The following is a 25,754-nucleotide window of genomic DNA, read 5'->3' on the forward strand; positions in this document are numbered from 1 at the left end:
CGCCTCTCCACGGACTGTAGTCCACCAGGCTCCTCTGCCGATGGAACTCTCCAGGCAAGAATACTGGAGTGGGTTGCTCTTCCCTTTTCCAGGGGATATTCCTGACCCAGGGATCGAACCTGGGTCTCCTGGAATTGTGAGCAGATTGCTTCCCTTGTGGCTCAGCTGGTAAAGAATCCGCCTGCAATGTGGGAGACCTGGGTTTGATCCCTGGGTTGGAAAGATCTCCTGGAGAAGGGAAAGGCTACCCACTCCAGTATCCTAGCCTGGAGAATTCCATGGACGGTACAGTCCATGGAGTCACAAAGAGTCGGACACGACTGAGCAACTTTCACTATTTACCGTCTGAGCCGCCAGGGAAGCCCCAAAGGGCGACAGATAGGGAACTGGGGCTCTTTCTCACTCATAATGTCTCTGGATATCCATCCGTATTTTCTTCCTGTTTTATTTGTGACCTTAACCAAATCACTGAACTATTCCCTACTTATTTATCTTTCTTTTAAAATGTTTATAACTTAGGGAAGACGTTAGGACCTTGATTCTGAAACAGTCTGTAAAGAGGTGGATTTACATATCAGGTCAGTTTTGCAAACACTTGTATGACATCAAATAACCTTTGAAGCCAGCCCCCATTCTGTCATGACACAGCCACTGGCAGGCCATATGTGGAGAGTAATGCTTTCACATTCTACATGCTAAACTTTACCCTGCTGGCCTGGGATCCAGCTGCAGAAGCAGAGGTCTTCACAATGTCTGCACATAAATGGACATGAGTATTAACATGTGGCTGACCAGTGACCAGTCATGAACCACCTGCAAACATACGGGCAAATTTACTCCCAACACAATGTCCATCTCACTGTCTCTGCCAACAGTCAGAATCCCCCAGGCAAACAAGCAGAATATCCAAGTCCCAGACTATTCAAGGGGTAAAGCATGACTGAAACAGGGCAAATGAGTCTTCGTGGGTGGTTTAATGTGCATTCTGGGCAAGAAAAGACTGCCTCCTTCTTGAATTCTGATCACTGAGAAGAAAAGACTGAAGCTGTCCAGGGCCACCATGGAGTAAGTCAGCTTAAAAATGAAGCCCACAGTGGCAAGCAGAGAGAAAAGGAGGAGGGTGAGAGGAATTAAGAGTAGGGGCTGAGATTCCAGTTCTACTTCTGACATCACTTGAGAGCTCCTGAATTCATCTTCACCTGTAGTTAGACCTACCATTTTATATAACAAAAGGCAAAAATAAGAACATTAGAGAAATTCATTTGGTTGTAGATTCTCTCTAGAAGGGTACTCACGAAGGAGACAGCAATGGCTGCCACCAGGAAGAGAAATTGAGAGGCTGGGGGATAAGGGTGACAGAGAGATCACCCTTGTTAACTTTGTATTCATTTACACCATTAAATTTTCAAACCGCTGCCAATGCTAATTAAGAACAGATACGTAAAATTAAAATTGAATGTAAATAAAACAGAAACAAAACACAAACTTTCTTTCACTTTACTAGTTTGTGCGTAAATAAAATCGGTTTGAGAGAGGAAACCAGATCTTTAGAGAAAACAACTCTACCTTCCAAGTTCCCTTCTTACAGGTGTTTTGGGGGGGCTGCTGCACACAGGTCAGCAAATGAGCCGTCCGTTTCTACTGCGCAAATTTACACAGAGAGAACAGGCTCAATCCATGGTCCTGAGAAAAGATTCCCAAGGTTTTAGGAATCACCCATGTAGCTTTATTCTACTTTGTCAGAATAAAGGTCTTTCGCTGCGACTTCCGTCCTGCAGCGAAAATTCATAATGTAACAGCCGAGTTGTTGGCGCTGAGGCAGTCCGTCTTAGAAAGATTCCGGGTCCTGTGCCCTAATGGATGCGAAAGCAACGAAGCCCTGGCCTGGAGGGGAACCTTTCAACTCCCAGTCTTTCTTCCAGCATCTGGAACTCCAGGCAGGAGCCCAAATGCAGTCCTCACTGGCAGCAATCGGGCTTTGGGGCATTTGGGAACGCAAAAGCCTTGGCTCAGAGTGCCAAGAGTCAGACCAGTCAATGCGTGTTGAACGAAGGAGCGTCGCTAGCGCAGTAAATTCAGGAAAAAACGAAAGGAACCCAGACCAGGGGATGGGTCACCACGGTGACTTTCAATACCCGGGCCCTGTGAAGTGAGGAAGAGCTGTCTTTGGGGACCCGCCGGCTGGGAAGGGAGGGCGCCCACACTCTGGAAGCCACGCCGGGCCGGGATTCGGGTGACCAGTCACTCGGAGGTCAGGGAGGGTCTGGTCGCCCGGGCTGTAGGGGCAGGAAAACTCTTACTTCACGGTTGGGAATGACCTGGGGTCTGTCCGGGAACTCTGTGGCCGAGGCCCCAACACCGCACTGAGCTGACGAGCGAGGGGCACGTGGCTCCGACCCCAGCGCAACCCGAGCCCCGCCTCCTGCTGCGCCCCGCCCCGCCCCTCCGGCGCGTGCCGCCTGCGTGCGGGGAGGAGGGCCTGAGCAGCCCGCTGGGCAGGCACCCCGGCCCGGCGCAGGCGCGAGCACGCGCCCCCTCCCGCCTGGTGCCCCGCACGCGCCCCCGCTCCCGGCGCCTCTGATTGGCTATCGGCCCGGCCAGCAGGTGTCGGCTGGGGCTGCGGCCCCGCTGGCCCTCGCTGCCTGCGGCGCGGGCGCCTCCCTCGCACCCGCGACCGCCGCTGCGCTCACGCCTCCCGCCCCTGCTCTGGGCTCCTGCTGCGGCTGCGGTTCTGGCGGCCGAGCCCCCGCGGCGGCGCTGCAGCTCAGATCTGCCACGCCGACAGACCCGCGCCCCTGCCTTGCTGCTCGCAGCTTCCTAATCCACGCGGTGCGCTGCGGCAGGTGCCCCAGGCATCCCAAAGCGCCGTGGCCTGAGCCTGGAGGCCATCGATGACCCCGGTCACGTACCTACTCTAGCCCGGCCACCCCGTGTGAGTACCGTCCCCTCCTCTCTGGCAGCTTTGCACCATTCTGCTCCTTATGTTGCCGCAACTTCGGGGGTGGGTGTATGGAGGTGTTTCTCATGTCCCCGTAGTACACCCCGTGGGTGTCCTGGGCCAGGGCCCCCGGGCACGGCCAGTCAACCTCTGCGGAGGGGCATGGGGGGCCATCAAACTTGCTAGGGGGTCGTCACAGAATCGGGACCACCTTTTTCCTGCTGCCGGGTCGGAGCTCAGCTCTGCATTTCCTTCGAGGTTTGCGATTCCACTGGCCACGTAGCTCTTGGGCTGCGGTTCACCGCTCACCCACTACGCTCCTTAAACCATCAGGTAAGCGCCGGGAGCAGCCCAGCGTGGCCGACTTGATTCTTCCCACTCTTAATTTCTGTAAAATGGGACTAATCGGGGACTTGCTCAAGGTCATGGCCAGTGCACAGTCTAAGAACCGGAGTCGATAGGATTCTGGCAGGGTTCTCGGACTGCTTGGGGAGGGTTGGCTGTTGCAGGTCTGGGGGTGCTCACTTCAGCTTCACTCCCCACCCCCTTCTCCTTCCTGCTCCCTCCCCTCCAACTCCGCTGCTTTTGGAGAAGTCAGGAGCCAATTCTAAGGTATCCTTCAGAGGTTAGGAGGTAGCCGAGGAGGGCCTGTGGGGAGTGCAGAGCGGTCCGTGTTGGAAACCCAGGGACCGCTCCGTATTAGCAGCATCCCCTCCGTTCCCCGTAACTTAATTTACTTACGACCCCCGACCCCGCAGTAGCGTAATTTGTTGGGTGCCTGAAAATTCCCCTGCTAGGGTCAGCCCTGTTCCGTTTCCTTCTCCCAAATAAACCCTATCCCCAGGGTAAGTATCTAAGAGACTCGAACTGCACACACCAGTCTGGGTCCCGGGACTTCCTAACAGAAGCTGCAGGCTCTGTGCTGGGCTCCCATCTGCTCTTAGAAAATGCTTTACGTCTGGATTATTTCTGCTCGCTTCACTCCCTACCCCTTGATCTGGATGTTTCCCACTTTGCCAGGGGAAGGCGGAGCCTAGTCTCAGAACGTATGTAAATATCGCTACACAGCTCTGGTGGGGCTGTGTGGGCGGTTCTCAGAGCTTTGGGTCCGGGAGAGGGTCACCCCTTCTCTGTTGACATCACCCTGTCCCTCCAACTCAGTCTCCCTTGCCCCATCTCAGGGATAAGATGACCACATAGGTAGCTTTGTGATATCTGACAAACATCTTGGAGCCTCAACTTTTAAAATCTATACAACGGAATAACTCTGCCCCCCACTTCCCAAAGCCGCTGGGGTTCAGGGTACCTGATAGATGTGAAAGTAAAAGGCAGTCCAAGAGGGTCTGAGCTGTAGATGGAAATGGGGGCGATTTAAATACATTTCCCAGTGACTTTGGGACTGTATTCATAGGTCTAAAAATCCTTGTTTCCTGACAAATTCAGTTTAAGACTTTGAAAATACTACTTTCCATCTTCCTGTCGCTAATTCCCCCTCTTGCCTCATTAGCCAACCTCCATTACCCCTCCCTCCCCAACCCCATCCACCACGTCTGTGGTTTGTCTCTATGGGCTGAAAGCTGGCTGCCCTCTGTGGGTCTGGGGGATGTGTCTGGAGTTAGGAGTTGAGTCTGGGGGTGGGGCGAAGCGTGTGTGTGAGGGCAGGGGGCTATTTCTGTGGAGATGGTGTGTATCTCTGTGGCAGGAGTCTCTTCGTGGTCTAGGTGTTGTGTGTGGAGGCGGAGAGGGAATGGTCTGCTCCAGGATCTGAAAAAGTCAACTGTTAACCACCCTCAGCAATTTAAGCTAACAGTGGTATGGATTGTGTCCTGTCTCCTTCCTCCCTGTCCAGAGGGACAGAAGGAGAGCTCATCTGCGGCCATGGCCCTTACAGCAATCCATACACAGACTGAAGCGCCTCGTGGAGAACTAGGCATGCCCCTCATTTTGCCTTCCTGGTTATTATTGTGTTTGTCTCAAAGGCAAGGTAGGGAGAGTGGACTGAATGGTCAGACCTTTCCGGGATACTATCATCGCAGAAAACCGCACAGATCTGAAGATTTTCACAAACTGAATACACCTGTGTAACAAGTGCCCAGATTAAGACCTAGAATATTCCCAGCTTCCAGATTATCCCCTGCAGAAACTATCAGTCCCCTTCCCCTGAAGGTAAACCACCATCCTGCTTAGGTTTGTCGGATCAGTTTTGTTTTTTATTCCTATTATTATTTATCATTTTAGTTGCAAAGCCGTCATTTTAGTTTCAAAACCGCTCAATGGTTTTCACCTCCTTTTTTAAAAAATATATGCAAACCAAAGGTAATTATACCTAAGCTAGTCCAAAAAACTCGAAGGAAGAATTTGGTCTTAAGATCTGGGTGGAATCTGATCTGGTTATCCCCGGACAATCTGATTATCAATTCTTGGGTGATGTAACAAACCCAACCCCAACCCCACATATAACAGTGCTGATGCTGAGGACGGTTTATTCACAGAGCGTATTTGACTAATGCAAATCCAAAATAGTGATAATAAAATATGAATGAAGAAAAGATATGAGTGAATTCATTTGACATATGAAAATAGAAGTATTTTGAATTCCTCAAAGTTAAAAATTGGTGAATGAATCAGGAGCTGTTTGTGCTGTTGCCGCATGGTGGCGCCACATTGGCGGGGTAACTGACATACCCGCCATCCTTTCCGAAATCCTCGCGAAGGAGTCCCAGGAATAAAATTCCTCAGGATCTCCAAAAGTGACTTACAAACCTGTGGTTTTTCCTCTGTCTGGCAGACAGGCCTCCTCTCTGGTGCCTGTTACTAAGTCTTTGAGTAGACTCCTTCCCAGCTTTTGAGCAGGGTGACTTGTGTGTTAGAGGCAGCTATGTGTTGGAAGTGAGTGGACCTGAGACACTATTGCCTTCTCTTTAATACTATGAAGCCGCAGTATGTCCTTGGAATTCTAAAGGGGTCAACCAGAAAGCTAACTTAGGTGCGTTGTGATCCTTTTGGTCTCATTTCACCCCAGAATTCTTCCAAGGGTGTGAGATAAGGAGTTCTTTATCTTGAGTCCGATAGCTCTCTTGACAGCACTGCCTATGGTGAGCTCGGAAGAATCAATAGGCCTGAATATAACCAAACTGCTGCTAGAAAAAGTGCCCTGTGTTCCACAGGGAGAGGCCAAGTCACAGGGGAACCCTCTGGGGCTGGGCGCGTTGGGTCCAGCTGCAGAGAGGGCTAGGGGGACCCGTTTAGCACCCTCCTCCCATCCACTGCCTTTTCACCATCAGTGTGACTGAGACTCTACTCAGAAGACCTTGTTCATGGGATGCCTGCTGTGCCTTTGATTGCTGAGATGTTGAGTGTTTGCCTATGCTGGACACTGTGTATGTATTCACTTACTGTCCCAAACAGGAGGAGAGTGATGTTCCCATTTTATTGCAAAGACTCTTCAGCCTTCACACTGTGTGAGCCAGAGTGAGGACTGAGAGCCAGTCTCTCAGACAGCTTCCCTCGCTGAGTTGTACCCTCTGCAGGGTGAGAGGAGTCTTGCATAATTCTCCTGCCCTCTCTGGCCCCTGGTATAGCAGGTTGTAACTTCTTGTTAGAGCTTCTTGTAGTAGCTTCTTGAATCCAAGTATGGGATTGCCATAAATAGAAACTTCTCTGCTGAGTGAGGGGGAAATCCACACAGTGAAGGATGGGGATTTGGAGCTGAGTCCATACAGCCTGTAACACTGGGGCTAAGTGTGTGCCTGTCAGAATGTGTAGTCTCATTTTGTGTTTAAAATTTTATGTACACGGAAATAAGACTCACAGATGTAAAAACCCAAACTTACCGTTACCAAAAGGGAAACTGTGAGGGAAGATAAATTAGAAATTTAGGATTAACAGATACATACTACTATATATAAAATAGATAAACAGCAAGAACCTACTACTTTATAGCCCAGGGAACTATATTCAATACCTGTCATAACCTATAATGGGAAAGAATCTGAAAAGGAATATATATATATATATATATATGTCTGTGTGTATGAATATATATATATATATATATATATATATATATTTGACTTCTCTGGTGGCTCAGATGGTAAAGCGTCTGTCTACAATGTGGGAGACCTGGGTTCGAGCCCTAGGTTGGGAAGATCCCCTAGAGAAGGAAATGGCAATCCATTCCAGTATTATTGCCTGGAAAATCCCATGGACAGAGGAGCCTGGTAGGTTACAGTCTGTGGGGTCACAAAGAGTCAGACACGACTGAGCGACTTCACTTCACTTCACTTTCATATTTGTGTGTGTGTGTATATGTCTGTATAACTGAATCACTCTGCTATACACCTGAAATGAATACAACAGTGTAAATCTATTATGCTTCATTTATAAAAAAAGATGCTCTCAGAAGAACTCCATGTTTACCTGGAGGATTGAAGGTGGAAGGGAGAAATGCATAGAGGACTATTTGTGTCCATCCTTTAATAAAATGATGTATTAAAAATTAAAACAAGTAACAGGGACTCTCTTGGTGGTCCAGTGGTTAAGACCCCGTGCTCCCAATGCAGCAGTCCTGGATTCGATCCCTGGTCAGGGAACTAGATCCTACATGCCACAGCTAAAAACCCTGCATGCCACAATTAAAGATCCCGTGTGCCAGAGCTTAGACCTGGTGCAGCCAAACAAATAAATAAAAATAAATATTAAAAGCCACAAACATACATTATAAAAAATTATAGGTTTCCTTGGTGGCTTAGTGGTAAAGAATCTGCCTGCCAATACAGGAGACGCAGGTTCAATCGCTGATCCCAGAAGCTCCCACATGCCACAGAGCAACTAAGCCCGTGCCCCACACCTACTGAGCCTGTGCTCTAGAGCCGTGTGCCGCGACTACTGAAGCCCGTGCCCCCTAGAGCCCGCGCCCTGCAACAAGAGAAGCCACCTCAACGAGAAGCCTGCGAGCCACACCTAGCGACTAGCCCCTGCTTACCACAACTTGAGAAAATGCCTTTTGCTAGTGTCAAAAGTATTGCAGGGAGTATTCTTGATAGGCTCTTGTAGAAATGTACAGGAGTGTGTCTAAGGTGTATATCCCTAGGAGTTGAGTAGCTGGGTGATAGGATATCCTTGCATAACCTTCTGGCTGTTACTTCAGCCCTTTGAGGTTTTGCAAGTTGCCCTTTAGAGCTGCTGTATCACACTCCCACCAACACTGTCCTGGAGTTCTTTGTATGCCTGTATCTTTGGCTATGCCTGACATTAATTAGATGTTTTAATTCTGGTTAATTTGATAAGCATGCAGTGTATTTCACTGCTTTTCTTTTGCATTTCCCTTAGAGAGCTTGTAAAAATGTTTTGATTTCCAAGTTTCTTTTCTATACATCACCATTTTTTAGTAAATATAACTTTTAGATCTTAAAACTCATTTGACGGTTGTATTTCTGTACTGTGTGAGGCAGGGATCTAATGTTTTCCATGTTGAAAACCATTACCACATTATCACTGAATATTTAACTGTTTTCTCATTTATTTTGTTTCCATCTCTGCCGTATACCAATTTTGATGTGTTTTGTTTTTTTTCAGATCTTTTTCTTAACTCTGGTCTATTAATCTTTCTGTGATTCCTGAGCTAATATCACTTTCATTTAATTATTAAAGTTTTACAATTTATCTTTCCTTCTTAGCCTTTTTCTTCAAAATTGTCTTGGCTATTCTTGATCCTCTAGGCTTCAGATGAGTTTTAGGATCTATCCTAAATATCACTTCCTATGAAAAATACCATTGTCACAATTTGGTAAAATAGAAAATGAAAGCGTGTTCTCTTGTTTCTTTTTCTTCAAATATAGTGCTAATCAAGCTATTCTATTTCTCATTATTTAGTCTGAAATTTTGGTCCCCATCTTAAGTGGGTTTACTCCAAGTAACTCCTCTGTGGTACCAAAGATCCTTGAATAATAAGGATCAGATAAATATAATTCTTTTAAACACAAATGAGAATTTTTTTAACTCAACAAAATGTGAGCAGCATTAATGTCAATGATGATTCTTCTGTGTCATTATTTTTATCCTCTTAATAATCCCTTTCATCTGTGTACTGTAATTTAGTCAACAAAATCATTCTTTTAAAACATTAAGCACTTTATGCTTTTTAATTATAGCCTAATCTTTGCATGCATTTTTGTTTTCTTAGGATGAATCATTTTGTCAAAATTTACTCACTTTTCTTTAGATATTTGATACATATTGCCAAATGACCCTCCAGGAAAGTATGTAAACCTGTGTTGCTACTGGTAGTGTCTGAGTGGGCCAGATCCCCAGGCCTTGTTAGTGAGAGATGTAATTATTCATCAGCTTTGTTAATTTTATAGGCAAACGGGAAAAAAGAATCTTATTTTTACTTTGCTTTTCTTTTCTAGTGGGACAGAATATACTTCCATGTTTATTCATAGCCCACTTTGCTACAGAATTTTCCATAAGGGTGGTTTCTTTTACTTTCTGTGAAAGAATCTTGCATTATCTCTTAAAGTGTTTTTGAGAGAACAATCGGATTGTTTTATACAGATTATGTTCATATTTTTTAACTATTAAACATCATTCCACCATCTGAAAATACCGTATTTTACAAATCTGTCTCCTCCATGGTGAATTTTAGCTTGTTTCTGTATTTCTTCTGTGGCTACGACACAGATGTGTACAGTAAATATCTTTGAAATGTATTCATGCACACCGAAAGAAATTCTTGAGAATGTATGCCCAAAAGTAGAACTGAAGGGTCATATCTATAATATAAACTTACATATTTATATATGTAATATACGTATATTACATATTTATATATAAACTTGACTATCTGCCGCCAAATTGCTCCCCAAATGGTTCTGCTCACTTAAACATCCCTAGCAGTATGTATGAGAGTATCTGTCACTTTAAGGAAATAATAATAATACTAGAGAAATAGGAACAAAGATGCTAAACTGAAAAGTATGTGTTTGTAGTGTATATAGATACCAAGTTCATTTAGAAATCTCAGAGTTCTTTTTTACCTTTTCATTGTGAATCCTGCATCACATAAATGATTAAGTATATAAGTCATAAACATCATGTAAATATTTACTTGGCTTAGGAGACAAGTTTAAAAGGTGAGTGATTTTTGCAGTTCTGTTATTCGGGGCAGTCTACAAAATGGGGTGAGCGCTTGACAACCAGATAAGCACCTCCGTCCAGCTCTTGGCCTCTCCTCCCAGGGCAGGCGCTCTAGCCTTCATCTCCTCTTTAAAAATTTCGAAGACCTTGGTTGGTAAGCCTGAGATAATAATGTACCATTAACACCATGTTGCTAATGACCTTATGTGATCGGTTACTAGTGACCGTAAGACCAGAACAGCCTGAAACCACCAGGTGGTTCTTGAGGAAAAGGCTCAAAGACAGGTTTATTTGGGGACGGGCTGGTTACTTTACTGCCGGAGACCTCACTCACTTCAGACTTAACTCTGAGAATAGATTCTGCGTTTGTGTAGAGAGAGTCAAAAGAGGTTGATGAAACTGCCTAAAATAAATGCTGTTTGAAAACCGCTTTTGGGGTTGTATTCAACCGTGTGTTATTTGCCGCCATTACCTTCCCTAGGTAAATATGAGTTAAATTTTTTGGTGTGTGTTTATATATCATCAGCTGAGAAAAGAAACCCACTCCATGGAAAGTCCTTTTGTGGCTATGATTTACAGCGTAATGCCACTGATGTCACAGATATGTGATCTGCAGCTGGGATGCACAAATCCATCCTGTGGGCTGACAGTTTAATCTCACTGAGCAGACACTTGGGAGAAGAACTCAGGAAGGTGAGAGGGGGGAAGGGGGTTGCCTACAAGACAGAGGTCATGGCCCCCTCTAGATCCATGTTCCCAGGATCTAATGTGGCTATTTGCCAAGGTCTCCAAATAATCCCACACTGACTCACAGCTCAGATGATTGTTATCCTATATAGTTCTCCCTTTTTGGTATGAAATTTAACTACCAGAAGTATAGTGGGTCATTTCCTAGGCTTGGAAGCCTGGATATTCCTGGAGAAAAGAAAAATGACCCAAGCCCCTTTACATAATTTTTTTTTTTTTCTGAAGATAGTCCAATCTGCATAAGCAGTGCTTCCAGCCCCAAAGCTCTTCCTAACCTCCCCGTGAAAACCTTTGTCTCAATCATCATTTTACTTTTATCTGCGTAGCTCAGCCTCTGGGAATCTGGCAGGTTCTGTTTTTGTGTTTGTGTTATATAAATGTGGTTTTGTTGTTTTGCTTTCTTTGAAAAGCAATTTATTGATCATTAGGGACTTTGATTTACTAGAATGACATGTAAGCAGAGTATTTGAGATTCATCTCTTTCTTTTATGGCTAATTAGAAGAAGAGTTTTAAATGCTGTTTTAATGGAATCCTTGTTGAAAACCTACTAGAAATCCGTCAGTGGGTCTTTCAGCTCCACCCACAGTTCAGTGAAGGTTGGGTGCCTCTCCCAGGATGGCAGATCTTGCAGTCTGGGTGTGTGCCACCGCCACCCCCCCATCCTCTGCGCTCCCAGATCTGAATCCTTCCTCCCACAGCTTCCAGGTACCTGATGCTTTTCTTTCCACTGCCACCACCCCTGCTTTCTGCCTCAGTTCCCCTCCCCTCAGACTGGTGCTGGTGGTGGATGCTGAATTAATGCTAATATTTCCCCTTCTCTTCCATAAATGATCCAAAAGCAATAACGAAAATGAGAGAACCAAACATCACTTTTGGCAAATTTGGGAGATGGTTGGAAGATGGAAGAGGTGCCAGAAGAAGTGAGATCAAGTTGGGGTGCATGGGGAGGAGGCACGGAGATGTGCCTTCTCGGGAAGGCGGGGGCTCTCCTGGGGCACCACTCTCAAGTGCCTTCTAAGCCCCCATGGGGTGATGCCACCTGGTCCATCTCACCAGGGTTGTTACAGACTCTTTTCAGACTTTACAAAGAAGGAACTTCTCACCTGTGTCATTATTTTTCATTTTATTTATTCTCTGTCTCATGCTTATTGTCTTCCTTATACTTTCTTTGCTTTATTCTTTTTCTCATCTCTTAAATATACATGATTGCTCATTTAATTCCAGCTTTTCTTCTTTTACATGTATGCGTTTAGCACAATCAGTTTCCAAGTATTGCTTTAGCCATGTTTGTATTCCACATGTTCTCATATGCAGTGTTTTATTACTGTTCAAATATAGATTTTTAACATTTTCAGGATGATCTTTTTCTTTGGGTTATGACTTATTTGTAAGCTTTTATTTCAATTTATCTTTTAATTTCCAGAACCTGTTAGCATTATTTTTTAATTCTATCTTTATTCTGGTTTAACATTTTTAATAATATCTACCTTAATTTTCTATTTTAGATAACATTTTAAATTTTTTTCTATTTTTTATTTAAAATTTTTTTCTACTTTAAATATTTTCTGTTTTAATAATGATTAGAGAATATGATCTATGTGATTCCAATTCTTTGAAATTTGTTGAGACTTGTTTTGTGGCCTGGTACACAAGTGTTCTATATTTCCATGAAGTTACTGGTTTGCAGTAATCCATATATTTTCATTAGCTTAAACTAGTTAATTATGGTATTCAAATCTTCCATCTTCATTACTCATTTTTTTGAAGTTTGATTAGTCAGTTACTGAGGGAGAAATACAGAGAAATTTTCAGTTTAATCTTATGCTTTTTCAGTTTTTGCTTTGTATTTTTTGAAGTATTATGTTATTAGATGCATTATAGTTTAACTTTTTCCTGGTCAGTCACGCATATGTCATTATGAAACAACCCTCTTAATCTCTAGCAATGTTCTTGTTTCTAGATCTGAAAAAAACAAATATCATATAATATCACTTATATGTGGAATCCAAAAAATGAAACAAATGAACTTATTTACAGAACAGAAATAGACTCATAGACATAGAAAACAAATTTATGGTGACCAAAGGGGATACTTGCGGGGGGTGGGGGGGATGAATTAGGACCTTCAGGATTAACAGATACACACTACCAAAATAACAAGATCTACTGTATATCACAGGGAACTATACTCAGTATCTTGTAATAAACCAGAACCTGAAAAAATATATGTGTGTGTGTGAAACTGAATCACTTTCCTCTTTACCTAAAACCCTGTAAATCAACTATACGTCAATAAAAAATAAATCATTAAAAATAGACCCGTTTCTAATAGAGCTATACCAACATTCTTTTACTTAGTACTTGCCTTTCTTATCATTTTCTTATCCTTTCACCATCAACAGTTCTGTACATTTTTATGTCACTTATATAAACAGAAACAGTTATAAAGAGCATAAAGCAATACAGTTTGCTTTATTTTTCCAATGTCTAAGTTTTAACGTGAAAGTTATGTTCATTTACAATGCTACTATTAATATATTTGGATTTACCATTTTACTTTGTTCTCTTGATCGCTTTCATTGTCCCACTTTTAATATACTTGGTTATTTTATCTAATTGCTTCTTGTATTAATTTAGATTCTCTTTCCTACCCCACATCACATTTCCCTCATCTCCATAATCAAAAGCTTTACACTCTATTTCTATTTACTTGTATTTATTATATGGTAATTTTAGCATATATATTTACCTTAACAAAATACAAACTGAATCAGTCATTCTGTCCTCCTGAGCAATTCAAGGACTTTATACTTAAAAATCTGATCACTCTGCAAAACTCCATCTTTATTTTTTCCACAATGTAAGCAACTTGTTGACAGTATAATTCCACTTGTCTTCCAGTTTTCATTGGTTCATTTTAAGAATTTATCTAGCGATCTGATTATTGCTATTTTGCAGTAATCCATCTTTTCATTATGGGTGATTCGAGTTCCTTTTCTGTGTATTCGTTGTTCTGGGTTCCATGCTTCTTTTTAATTATCTCCCTCAGGATTTTCTGGACTTCGTTCATGTGAGAATTGATGTCTAGTTCATGTTCTGGAAAGTTCTCAGTCATTATCGCTTTCAATATTGCTTTTCCTCATTCTCTGCTCCTGGAACTCTAATTAGATATGTGGAATCTGTCTCCTGCATCATCTCTGTCCTTTAATCTCTGTTCCATGTTCTTCTTCCTTTCTCAGTGCTGCATTTGAGTTATTATTTCAGCCCTGTCCACCAGTTCACCTCTCTTCTCTGGTCTGAGGCACAGACACAATTTTAACATAGAGTGGTGGCCCCATTGAGTCCACACAAATAAGACTTTTCAGTGGCATTTGTGCCAATTTTGCCATTCACATGGCCTCGCTATTTTGTTGTTTTTCTTCACCTAGATGCCTGAAAATGTGCTTCAGGAGCCTTAATATTATTAACCTTAAACGTAGTCATTTTATTTCTGGGAATCTAGCTGAAGGGGGAAAAATCCTTAATGTGGAAAACCCTTTATGCACAAAGATGTTTATCGTCGTTTTCTATGAGATAGTCCAGAATTGAAATTAACCCAGAGGTTCACCACTAGGAACAGGTCAACAGGTATATCCACTGGATACAATATAATGGAGCCATTAGGAGTGAGACTTGAAAGTGATCTTGCTAACATGAAAAAAAAACATACTGGAGATAAAAGAGTTTAGCAGAAATGGACATATAGCATACTTCTCTGTATAATAAGATATAAATGACAACAGTCCTTACAAAGAGGGGGGGAAATGAGACTTAAATGAACCAATGGGTTAGCACTAGTTGTACTTGTTTGATGATGTCAGGTGATTAATTTCTTCTATGATATTATCATATCTTTCAAATGTCCATAAATGGGAATTTGAGGTACTGAAAACTACACAAAAGCTCTAGAGGAAAAAGAATGAGGTGGGCAGACAGCGGTTAGAGGTTCTTACTGGTAAGTGCCTGACTTGGCCCTTCAGTAAGTGTTTTGCAGAATCGAGGGTCCAGAAGCAAGAGACGGTAGAGATGGCTCAGGAAAAGGGCCCTGCCAGACCAGGTTGAAGGGGTACAAGTTGTTGGAGACCCATGTCCCATCCCTAGCTGTGGAAATTTAGAGCAGGGCCACGTGCTTTATTTCTGGTTTCTCCTTTGGCATTTCTCTGGGTCCACATAGGCACCAAGCAGTGCTTGCTGACTTTAGAATCAGTGGGCAGACTATAGCAAATTCCACTGGCCACATTTTAGGGTATTTCCACTATACTTTTAGTGCATTACCTTTGGATTTTTGAGAAAAAAATGAAGACAGTTTGGCTGGGAGGGTGTGGAGAAAAGGGGACCCTCTTATACTGTTGGTGGGAATGTAAATTGGTGCATCCACTATGAAGAACAGCATGGAGGTTTCTCAAAAAACTAGAGTTGGCATCCAGCAACCCACACCTGGGCGAATATCCGGACAGAACTGTAACTCAGAAAGATACATGCACCTCTCTGTTTGTATCAGCACTAATTACAATGGCCAGGACATAGAAACAACCTAAATGTCCATCAATAGACAAATGAATGAAGATGTGGGTGTGTGTGGGTGTGTGGGTGTGTGTGGGGGGGTGTAGGGGTGTGTGTGGTGAAATAGTACTTGGCCATGAAAAAGAATGACATAATGCCATTTGCAGCAACATGGATGCATCTAGAGATTATCATTCTAAGAAACGTAAGTCAGAAAGACAAGTACCATATCACTTATATGAGGAATCTAAAATATGACCCAAAGAAATTTATCTATGAAACAGACTCATAGACATGGGGAGTAGATTTGTGACTGCCAGGGGGGAGATGGGTAGAGGAGCGAAGGACTGGGAGTTTGTGACTGGCAAATGCAAACTACGATGCACAGAATGGACAAACAAGACCCTACTACATATGCTGCTGCTGCTGTCGCTTCAGTCGTGTCCGACTCTCTGCGACCCCATAGACGGCAGCCCACCAGGCTCCCCCATCCCTGGGATTCTCCAGGCAAGAACACTGGAGTGGGTTGCCATTGCCTTCTCTAATGCATGAAAGTGAAAAGGGAAAGTCAAGTCGCTCAGTCGTGTCCGACTCTTAGTGACCCCATGGACTGCAGCCTACCAGGCTCCTCCATCCATGGGAGTTTCCAGGCAAGAGTACTGGAGTGGGGTGCCATTGCCTTCTCCAACTACATATACAGGGAATTATATTCACTATCCTGTGATAAACCATAATGGAAAAGAATATGAAAAGGAAGATATGTATAACTGAGTCACTTTGCTATACAACAGAAATTAATACAACATTGTAAATCAACTATATTTCAATAAAAATTTTAAAAATGAAGACAATTCATTTTCCATTTCTATTCAATTTGAATTAAATACCCATGGGCATTACTACTCAATGCTCAACTACCTTCCCTGACATCCTGCTCAAACGCTGAACCACTTTATTTAAAATAAAGCAGTAGCGTTTTGGTTATCTTCTGCTTTAGAGTTCTGTAATCTTGTCTATAGATTTCTAAAACACACCTTTAATTATCTTTGAAGTATCTAACTTTAATTAAAAAGAAGTATATGTCTCTGAACCTCCTGTAGATGGGAAGGCATATTACTGAAGTATAGCTGGGTTGGTGAAACTCACCGTGGAGCAGGCTAATGTTAAAGATCATTAAACAATTTCCCTCCTGCCATGGTGTTGAATTGTAGATTTCTTTTCTTTCTGCTTTTTTTTTTTTAATTTTTTTGCCTAGAGCAACTTTGCTCTCCTCTTTTTTAATCTATCCAATAGGACATTATCTAGGATCAAATCTCTTTTTAATGTTATTGCTTATTTATCTTTGACTATAACCACAGTTTGAAAGGCCTACTAGCTGAGCACAATATTTCATTGTAAGTGTTTCTGTTTGAAACTATTTTCATTTTGAAAAATGCACACTGCAGTCCAGTTCAAACATTTATTTCAACTTTCACTATCTTGAGGCTTCAAAAAAGAAGAAAGAAACCTATTTATTCCACTTGGGCCCTGGGTCATTGCAGACACCACAGCATCCAAAAAGATCAGATCAGAGAGGTGTTTTGAAGACCATCTAGTTCAGAGGTAGAAAACTGGTGGACCAAAAGTCATCGGTAGATCTTCCCTGAGCTCACCAGGTGATGTGGTACACCAGGGAGATGAGTGGGTTCCATGGAAGTAAGTCCATGGCCAAGCTTCATATGCTGTAAATGAGTTTCTTGGTCAATCACAACATGCTGGGGGGGTGGAGCTGTGACCCCCAAGTATTCTGCAAGTGATGGGTAAAGGTTCAGGCAGAGATGGGAAGTACGTACATATGTAGTCCAGGAAGGATTCACTACCCACTCCATGACGAAAGGCCTACTGTAATCACTGCCAGCAGGCGGTTGGCTGGATTCCTCCCCTCCACATCCAGGGGAGGGGCTCAGCACTGGTCTTTGCTGTCAGGAAGATGTGTCCCCAGACATTGGCGACAGGCAGATTAGGCCTGCAAAGAGGAAGTCTGTGCAACTGTACCCACGGGTAGCCACGTTGTTGGACCTTCCTGCCATGTTCATGGCATACAAGGACTCACTGAATAAACACAGGGGAATAGCCTTCCTTACCTGATGACTGAGAACTTCTGCAGAGGTATTCAAATGTCATCACACTCGGGTCCTCAGAAAGGTCTCCACACCCCTCTTCCTCAGACCTGTCACTGATCTCCCAATTCTGTTCTCTCCTATGCTGCCGTTCTGTTGGTTACTGTCCGTGAGTTGATGTCAGGCCCATTCTTCCAGATGTCTCATGGTCCAGACAAAGTGGAAGATCAAGACATGGCTTGAAATCCTGCCCACCAGTGGGATGACCCTCACTGCTAGCTTTCAGAGCCACCGAGAGTGGGGCTGTAACACCACAGCTGTCCACTTCCGGTTGGTGTCAGTGATGCTTTACAGAATCATGCACGAATCCAGACTGAGGCTTTTCCTCTTATGTTGGTTAATCATCAAGAACTTCCTGAGAGGATGTACGTATGGACTGAGAGAGCGGCAACAAAGCAGCAGACACAGGAGATGGGGAGAAGTCTGAGTTACCCATTCATGCAACTTAAACCTTCTGGAACTGACTGGGCCTGATTTCTTATATAGCATTTCCACTTGACAGTGGGTCCATACTGTTCATGCAGAGCCTAACAAGAGGCTCAAAGCTAGCTTCTCCTGGGCACATGGTCACTTGATGTCCTGTAGTTAGGCACTCAATACCAGGGCCTGGTAGCCCCCAGGAGCTAATTCTCAAACGGAGACCAGTTACCTGTGGAGGAGGGAGGTGCTCTGCTCTGACACCCTTGAGAGCCTTTGTGGTGCTCCTCCTCGAGCTTCCCTGAGGCCCTGGATGGCATCTCTCTTTGCTGTAGGCACTTGGATGCCATCGGATCTGTTGGGTCCTGCATAAACCAAGAGACAGCCTCTGGCAGTACTGCCTGGCCTTGCGGCAGAGCCGTCTCTTGCTCTGGGCCCCTCTTGAAACTGGATGATGACAGAAAATGGCTGAGAGCTGCATACACGTATGTTTCCATGTGTCAGCTTCAAAACCCAAATTCTTTAAGATGTTATCTCCATTTCTTTGTCTTTCTTTCGCATATTGAGGCCACTGTTCATTCATGTATAGACTATATCTTTGAGTTTCAAAGTCCTTTATTGAGTTTTAGACACTGAGTAGGCATTTTGGATAATCTTAATCTGGCACAAAATAGCTGGCACTTACTAGCGCCACTTGTGGCAGGACCTGGTGAGATCTGGCAAGGGTTCTTTTTCATAGGCTGCTCTCAAATCAATCTGAATGTTGAGTTTTAAGCCAACTAAGATCATGGCTTCTGGTCCTGTCACTTCATGGCAAATAGATGGGAAAAAGTGGAAACAGTGGCAGATTTTCTTGGGCTCCAAAATCACTGCAGATGGTGAATGCAGCCACAAAATTAAAAGACGCTTGCTCCTTGGAAGAAAAGCTATGACAAACCTAGACAGTATATTTATAAGTGGCGACATTACTTTGCCAACAAAGGTCCTTATAGTCAAAGCAATGGTTTTTTCCAGTAGTCATGTATGGAGGTAAGAGCTGGACCATAAAAAAGGCTGAACGCTGAAGAAGTGATGCTTTCAAATTGTGCTGGAGAAGACTCTTTGGTCTCTAAGGAGATCAAACCAGTCAGTCCTAAAGGAAATCAACCCTAAATATTCATTGGAAAGATTGATGCTGAAGCTCCAATACTTTGGCCTCCTGATAGAAGGAGGTAAAGACCCTGATGCTGGGAAAGATTGAGGGCAGGAGGAGAAGGGGGCGACAGAGGATAAGATGGTTAGATAGCACCACCGACTCAATGGACGTGCGTTTGAGCAAATTCCAGGAGACAGTGAAAGGCAGGGAAGCCTGGTGTGCTGCAGTTCACGGGGTCACAAAGAGTCGGACGTGACTTAGCAACTGAACAGCAACAGATCAATCAACAAACCAATGCCATCAACTCATGAGTAACCACTGAGCTGCCACTTGTGACCAAGGACAGAGAAGACTGGTCTCCCTTTAGGTAGCTATAGTCCAGCTGCCCGATGAACCCCCATGGCAGGGCCCAGCCTAGAAAGGCTGTGTGTACTCGTCTTTATTGCCTAGAACAGTAGAGCCTGCCCCTCCTGCCAGATGCCATCTTGGGAAGAAGGGAGAGGGAAGGAGCTGCCCACTGGGACTTGAACTTTGACCTGCCTGAATATTTTCCGAGAGGAAAAAGTTTAACCTAGGAGTAAATACGCAGCTTTGAGTCATCGTCTCTGTTTTCTTCTCAACTTCGAGCTCCCACCTAGAGCACGACAGTGGCTTCAGCTGCCTGCCTCTGTGCCTGTCCATGTCCACCCCAGCTTCCCATCCTAAGTGACCCTGCTGCTGCTGCTTAGCCACTTCAGTCGTGTCTGACTCCGTGTGACCCCATGGACTGTAGCCCTCCAGGCTCCTCTGTCCATGGGATTCTCCAGGCAAAAGTACTGCAGTGGGTTGCCATGCTTTCCTCCAGGTGAGCTTCCTGCTCCAGGGATCGAACTGGGTCTCCTGCACTGCAGACAGATTCTTTACTGCTGAGCCCAAATGGTGGATCTCAGGTTGCTCACTTATTTAGGACTCTGCAGTGACCCCCAGGGCCCTCAGGAGAAGTTGACGCTCTTTAACACGGCTTCACAGATGCCATCTGCAGCCCTGCAGCAGACATGCTGAACCGATGCGAGCATGTCGCCAAGGGAAGCCTCCCTCAGCCTGGATACCTACCAACCCTTGCCCGTCCTGGCCAGGGCCCAGACAAGACCAACACCAGAAGTCTCTCCATCTCTGGCTCCTGCCCTCTCTCTTCCCCAATCTTGGGGCAATGGCTCCCGGCTCATTCCTGAGGTAGCCCTCACCACGTTGTGTCTGATTGTCCTTTATCTCTAGTTGTCCCAGCCTCTACTCAGTGAAGGTGTACACAGCGCTCAACCCATGTCCTGAGATTAAGCTCCAGTGTAACCCTCTGAGGTTTGCATACTACAGACCCAGGCTCTGCAGCTGTTATTTGCTTTCACTGTAATTGTGCTGTTTAGATATAAATTGATACTTCTAAGTAAGTACTTGATAATAATTTGCTCTCTTTAGAAGGTAAATATTCTCCTTTTCTCACCTACTATAAATTTTGTCTCAATCCCTTTGTTTTGAGAATAGTCCATTTTAGCGTACTGTGTGATCACAAATTTGGAATTGATGAAGTCTGAATTAGTGAAGCTTTAATGTCCATTTTTTTCACAGTCTTATGTGCTCAAGTTTGAAATGCAGCCAGTCGCCAACTCCTATCTTGACACACTTTTATTATAGTCAGCAGAAATCTACCAGATTTTATATAACCGAGGAAGCAGAGAGCATCATTATCTAGTTGAAACTGAAAAGGAAATTCTTAGTGGGCTGAAGAGCTGTGTATTTTTATCAAGTGTTCATTAGCTGTCCTCTGTGCAGGGGATCAACATGAAAATACCCAAAGGATGGGAAGCAGACAGACCAAAAAGTCCAAAAGGCAAGAGAGGCATCACAGGGCTGCCACTGTGACCAAAGGCTCAGGAAACAAAAGTAGGGGATCGTAGGCACTGCTCTAACTCAAGATGGCAGAGAAATGCACTGAGCTCTTCTACAGACCTATGAGTTTGGTCATTGCAGATGAGGACAGAAAAATGCAATCGAGGTATATAAACCAGGTCATTTTATTTGCCAATAACATGTAATGTGTATATGTGTCTATATTCGCCAGAGTTTCCAGAAAAACAGAACCAGTAGGATGTGTGTGTCTGTGTGTCTCTGTGTGTGTGTGTGTACATATGTATCACATAAAAAATTAATTATAAGAAATTGGATCACATGATTATATAGGCTCACAAATCCAAAGATAGGGAGCTGGAGACCCAGGAGAGGCAGTGATTTAGTTTCGGTCTGAGCCCGAAGCCTGAGAACCAATGGTGTAATTTCAGTGTGGAGGCAATAGTGAAGCCCGCCTTGTGAACTCGTGGAGCCTACCTGGGCTACTGGGAAGCCCACAGGAAGAATCTGACCGCTGTGCAGCTTTCACTTTAGATCAGGTTTTCTCAACCTTGGCATTATTGACATTTTGGAATAGATAATTCTTTGTTGCCGAGAGCTGTCCTGTGCATTATTGGATGTTTAGTAGCAACCCCTGGCCACTACCCACTAGATGCCAGTAGCGTACTCCCATTAGAAACAACTAAAAATCTGCCCAGACCTTGCTGATTATCTCCTGGGAGGCAGTATAGGGTACTCAGTTGAGAACCGCTGATTTAGATTTCCATTTTATGTCCCCTCCGCCCTTCTCTCCTGCTAACTCCATCCACTCTGTGCTCAGCGGCTGGTAGGTATGTGTGTATCCATCTAATACCATCTGAAACATCTCCCAATACCTGCTGTTAGCAGAGGCTATCAAAGTAGCTCCCGCACTTTTACCATACTTACCTCTGAAGAAGTTTCCATCAAGATCCAATAGGTAGAAAACATCAAATCTCAAATGGAGGAGGATAATGAGATCTTCCAACCTCCCACTAATTTTCAACTTCTAGAACTGCTCTCATTTGCCAAAAATAAAATTATAGTGTTAATTCTGTTTGATGGGGAAGGAAGTTTTGCCTAAAATAGCATCAACTTGGAGCCTCCATGAGGTATCAGGAGGGTCAATGGTTCAGATGGATCTCGTCAGGCTTATGGGAGCTGGTGCCTGGCAGTCTCAGAGTGATGGCATTCAGACTACAGGAAGTCATGGGTTCCCTCTTACACTGTTGGTGGGAAAGTAAACTGGTACAGCCACTATGGAGAACAGTACGCAGGTTCCTTAGAAAGCTAAACATAGAGCTGCCATATGATCCGGCAGTCCCATTCCTGGGAATATATCCAGAGAAAGCCATAATTTGAAAAGATACATGTTGATTTGTGTATATTGATCTTGTATCTTGCAGGTTTGCTGATCTCAGTTTTTTGGTTTTAATTGGTTTTGTGTATGTGTATTCCTCTGAATTTTTAATATGGGACTATGTTTTCTCTGAATAGTTATGGTCCCAATCTCCTTCCTAATTTAGATGCTTTTTAGTCCTTTTTCTTGCCTAATTGACCTGGCTAGAACCTCTAGTACTATACTGAATAGAAGTAGTAAGAGTGACCATCTTGTATTCATGACATTTGAGGGGAAAGCTTCTATTCATTCACATTAAGTATGATGTAGGCTGTGAGTTTTTTGTAGACAGCCTTAATCCAAGAAAGTTCCCTTCTATGAAGCAACTGGCAAGGGATTAATCTCCAAAATATACAGACAGCTCATGTGGTTCAATATAAAAAAAAACAATCCAATCAAAAAAATGGGTGGAAGATCTACATAGACATTTCTCCAAGGACATGCAGATGGCTACGAAGCACAGGGAAAGATGCTCAACATCTCTAATTCTTAGAGAAATGCACATCAAAACTACAGTGTATTACCTCACACCAGTCAGAATAGCCATCATCTGAAAATCTATGAACAATAAACGCTGAAGGGGATGCAGGGAAAAGGGGACCTTCCTATACAGTTGGTGGGAATATAGGTTGATGCAGACACTGTGAAGGGCATATGGAGGCTCCCTAGAAAACACAGAACTACCATATGATCCAGCAACCCATTCCTAGGCGTATATCTAGAGAAAACCATGATTCAAAAAGATACATGTGCCCCAGTGTTCACTGTAGCACTGTTTACAACAGCCAGGTCATAGCAATCTAAATGTCCATCGATGGAGGGGTGAATAAAGAAGACGTGGTAATATATGCAATGGAATATTACTCACCTATAAAAAAGAATGAAATAATGCCATGTGCAGCAACATGGATGAACCTAGAGACTGTCATACTGAGTGAAGTAAGTCAGACAGGGAGAGCCAAATATCACATGAGGTAGGTTATATGTGGAATCTAGGATAATGGTGCAAATGAGCTTATTTACAGAACAGAAATAAGAGTCACAGCTGGAGAAAACATACATATGGTTACCAAGGGGAAGCGGGGATGGAGGAATAAATTGGGAGACTGGGAGTTACATATACACACTACTATACATAAAATAGGTAGCTAACAACATGCCATGTGTCACAGGGAACTCTACTCAGTACTCTGTAATGACCTATATAGGAAAATAATCTAAACAATAATGGATATAGGTATATGTATAACTGATTCCCCTTGCTCTACAGCAGAAACACAACACTGTAACTCATCTATTTTCCAATAAAACTTAATTTAAAAAAGAAAGCTCCCTTCTATTCCTGTATCAGAAGGGGTATTGGATATTATCAAATACTTTTCTGTATTTATTAAGAAGATTATGGGATCTTTGCCCTTTATACTCTATTAACATGCTACATTACATTGATTGATTTTCACATGTTCAACCAACCTTGCATTTGTGCTATAAACCCTTCTTTGTTATGGTGTACCTAATCCTTTTTGGTAGGTGCTGGATCTTGTTTGCTAATATGTTGTTGAGGATTTTTTCATCTGTATTCATAAGGGATATTGGTTTATAGGTTTATTTTATTGTGATATCCTTGTTTGCTTTTTGTATCAGGATAATACTGGCTTCTTAAGATGGATTAAGAAGTATTTCCTCCTATTCTACTTTTGGGGAAGGGTTGGTGTTAATTTTTCTTTTTTTAATGTTTGATTTTCTTTGTGGACGCTTGTATTATCAATTCAGTCTCTTTACTAGGTATAGATCTATACATAATTTCTATTTCTTCTTGAGTCAGTTTTGGTGAGCTGTCTAGAATTTTTTTTTTCATTTCATCTAGGTTATCTAAATTTCTGGCATACAACTGTTCACAGTATTCCTTTCTAATCCTTCTTATTTTTGTAAGGTCAGTATTGATGGCCCTCTTTCATTCTTGGTTTTAGTAATTTGAATCTTATGTTTTTTTTCTTGATCAGTCTTGCCAAAGATTTGTCAATTTTGTTGATCTTTTCAAAGAGCTGACTTTGGATTTTATTTTCTCTGTATTGTTTTTCTATTCCATTGGTTTCTTCTCTGGTCTTTATTATTTACTTCCTTCTGCTTACTTGGGTTCAGTTTGCTTTCCTTTTTTAAAAATCTTTTAAGGTAGAAGATGAGGTTATAGATTTGTCATGGTTGCTTTTTAACATAGGTGTTTATATCTAGAATTTACCCTTAAGCACTACTTTAGCTGCATTCCATAAGTTTTGGTATATGTGTTTTCATTTATCTCAAGGTATTTTCTTATTTCTCTTGACCCCCTTGATTATTTATTTTTGTACACTGTTTGATTTCTATATACATGTGAATATACCAAATTTCTTTGTTATTAATTTCTAATTTCCTTCCATTGTAATTAGAGAATATATTTTATATTATTCAATTCCTTTAAATGTATTGAGATTTATTTTACAGCCTAATGTATGGTCTATCTGGAGAATATTCCACGTGTACTTAAGAATGTATGTTCTGCCGTCATGTAGAGTGTTCTATAGATGTCTGTAAGAGCTACGTAGATTATAATATGGGTTAACTTTTCTATATCCTTGCTGATGTTTTGCTAATTGCTCTATTACTGAAGGTTGATATAGAAATCTCTAATATTGCTGAATTGTCCATTTCTTTTTTTTAATTCTGTCAGTCTTTGCTGAATAGACTTCCTTTAGTATTTCTTGTAAAGCAGGTCAGTTGGTGGTAAGATCTCTCCATTTTTGCTCATCTGGAATGTCTTGTCTCAATTTATCCTTAATTTTTGAAGGATCCTTTTCTGGATACAGAATTCTTGGATAATAATCCTTTTCTTTCAGTTCTTTGAATATATCACCTCTCTGCCTTTTGACCTCAGTGATTCCTGATAAGACGTCAGCAGTTGATCTTACTGAAGATCCTTGGTGTGTGATGAATCATATTTCTCTTGTTACCATCAAGATTCTGTATTTTCTTTGACTTTTGATTGACTATGATATGTCTAGATGTGCATTCTTTGAATTTTTCCTACGTAGAATTTGTTGGGAGTTTCCCAGTTGGCTCGGTGGTAAAGAATCCACCTGCTAGTGCAGGAGACACAGCTTTGACCCCTGGGTCGGAAAGAGCCCCTGGAAAAGGAGATGGCCACCTACTCCAGCGTTCTTGCCTGAGAAATCCCATGGACAGAGGAACCCGACAGGCTATAGTTTACGGAGTTGCAAAAGAGTCCGACACGACTTAGCAACTAAACCACAATGAAGAGTTTGTGGAGCGTCCTGAATTAGAAGACGAACAGCACTTTTCATCACATTTGGAAAGTTATCTACCACAATTTATTCGCTGTTTTT

General features: G+C 42.9%; 1 protein-coding gene across 2 annotated transcripts in view; it reads left to right on the forward strand.

Moving 5' to 3' along the window:
- MYRIP (myosin VIIA and Rab interacting protein) overlaps positions 2,608-25,754 on the forward strand; it is a 221,091-nt gene continuing 197,944 nt past the window's right edge. For both annotated transcript variants that reach the window (XM_018038374.1, XM_018038375.1), the window contains exon 1: positions 2,608-2,932. The gene's annotated coding sequence lies outside the window, so the exon portion shown is untranslated. The remainder of the gene's footprint in view (positions 2,933-25,754) is intronic.

This window comes from Capra hircus, chromosome 22 (genome assembly GCF_001704415.2).
Source record: "Capra hircus breed San Clemente chromosome 22, ASM170441v1, whole genome shotgun sequence".
NCBI classification, from domain to species: Eukaryota; Metazoa; Chordata; class Mammalia; order Artiodactyla; family Bovidae; genus Capra; species Capra hircus.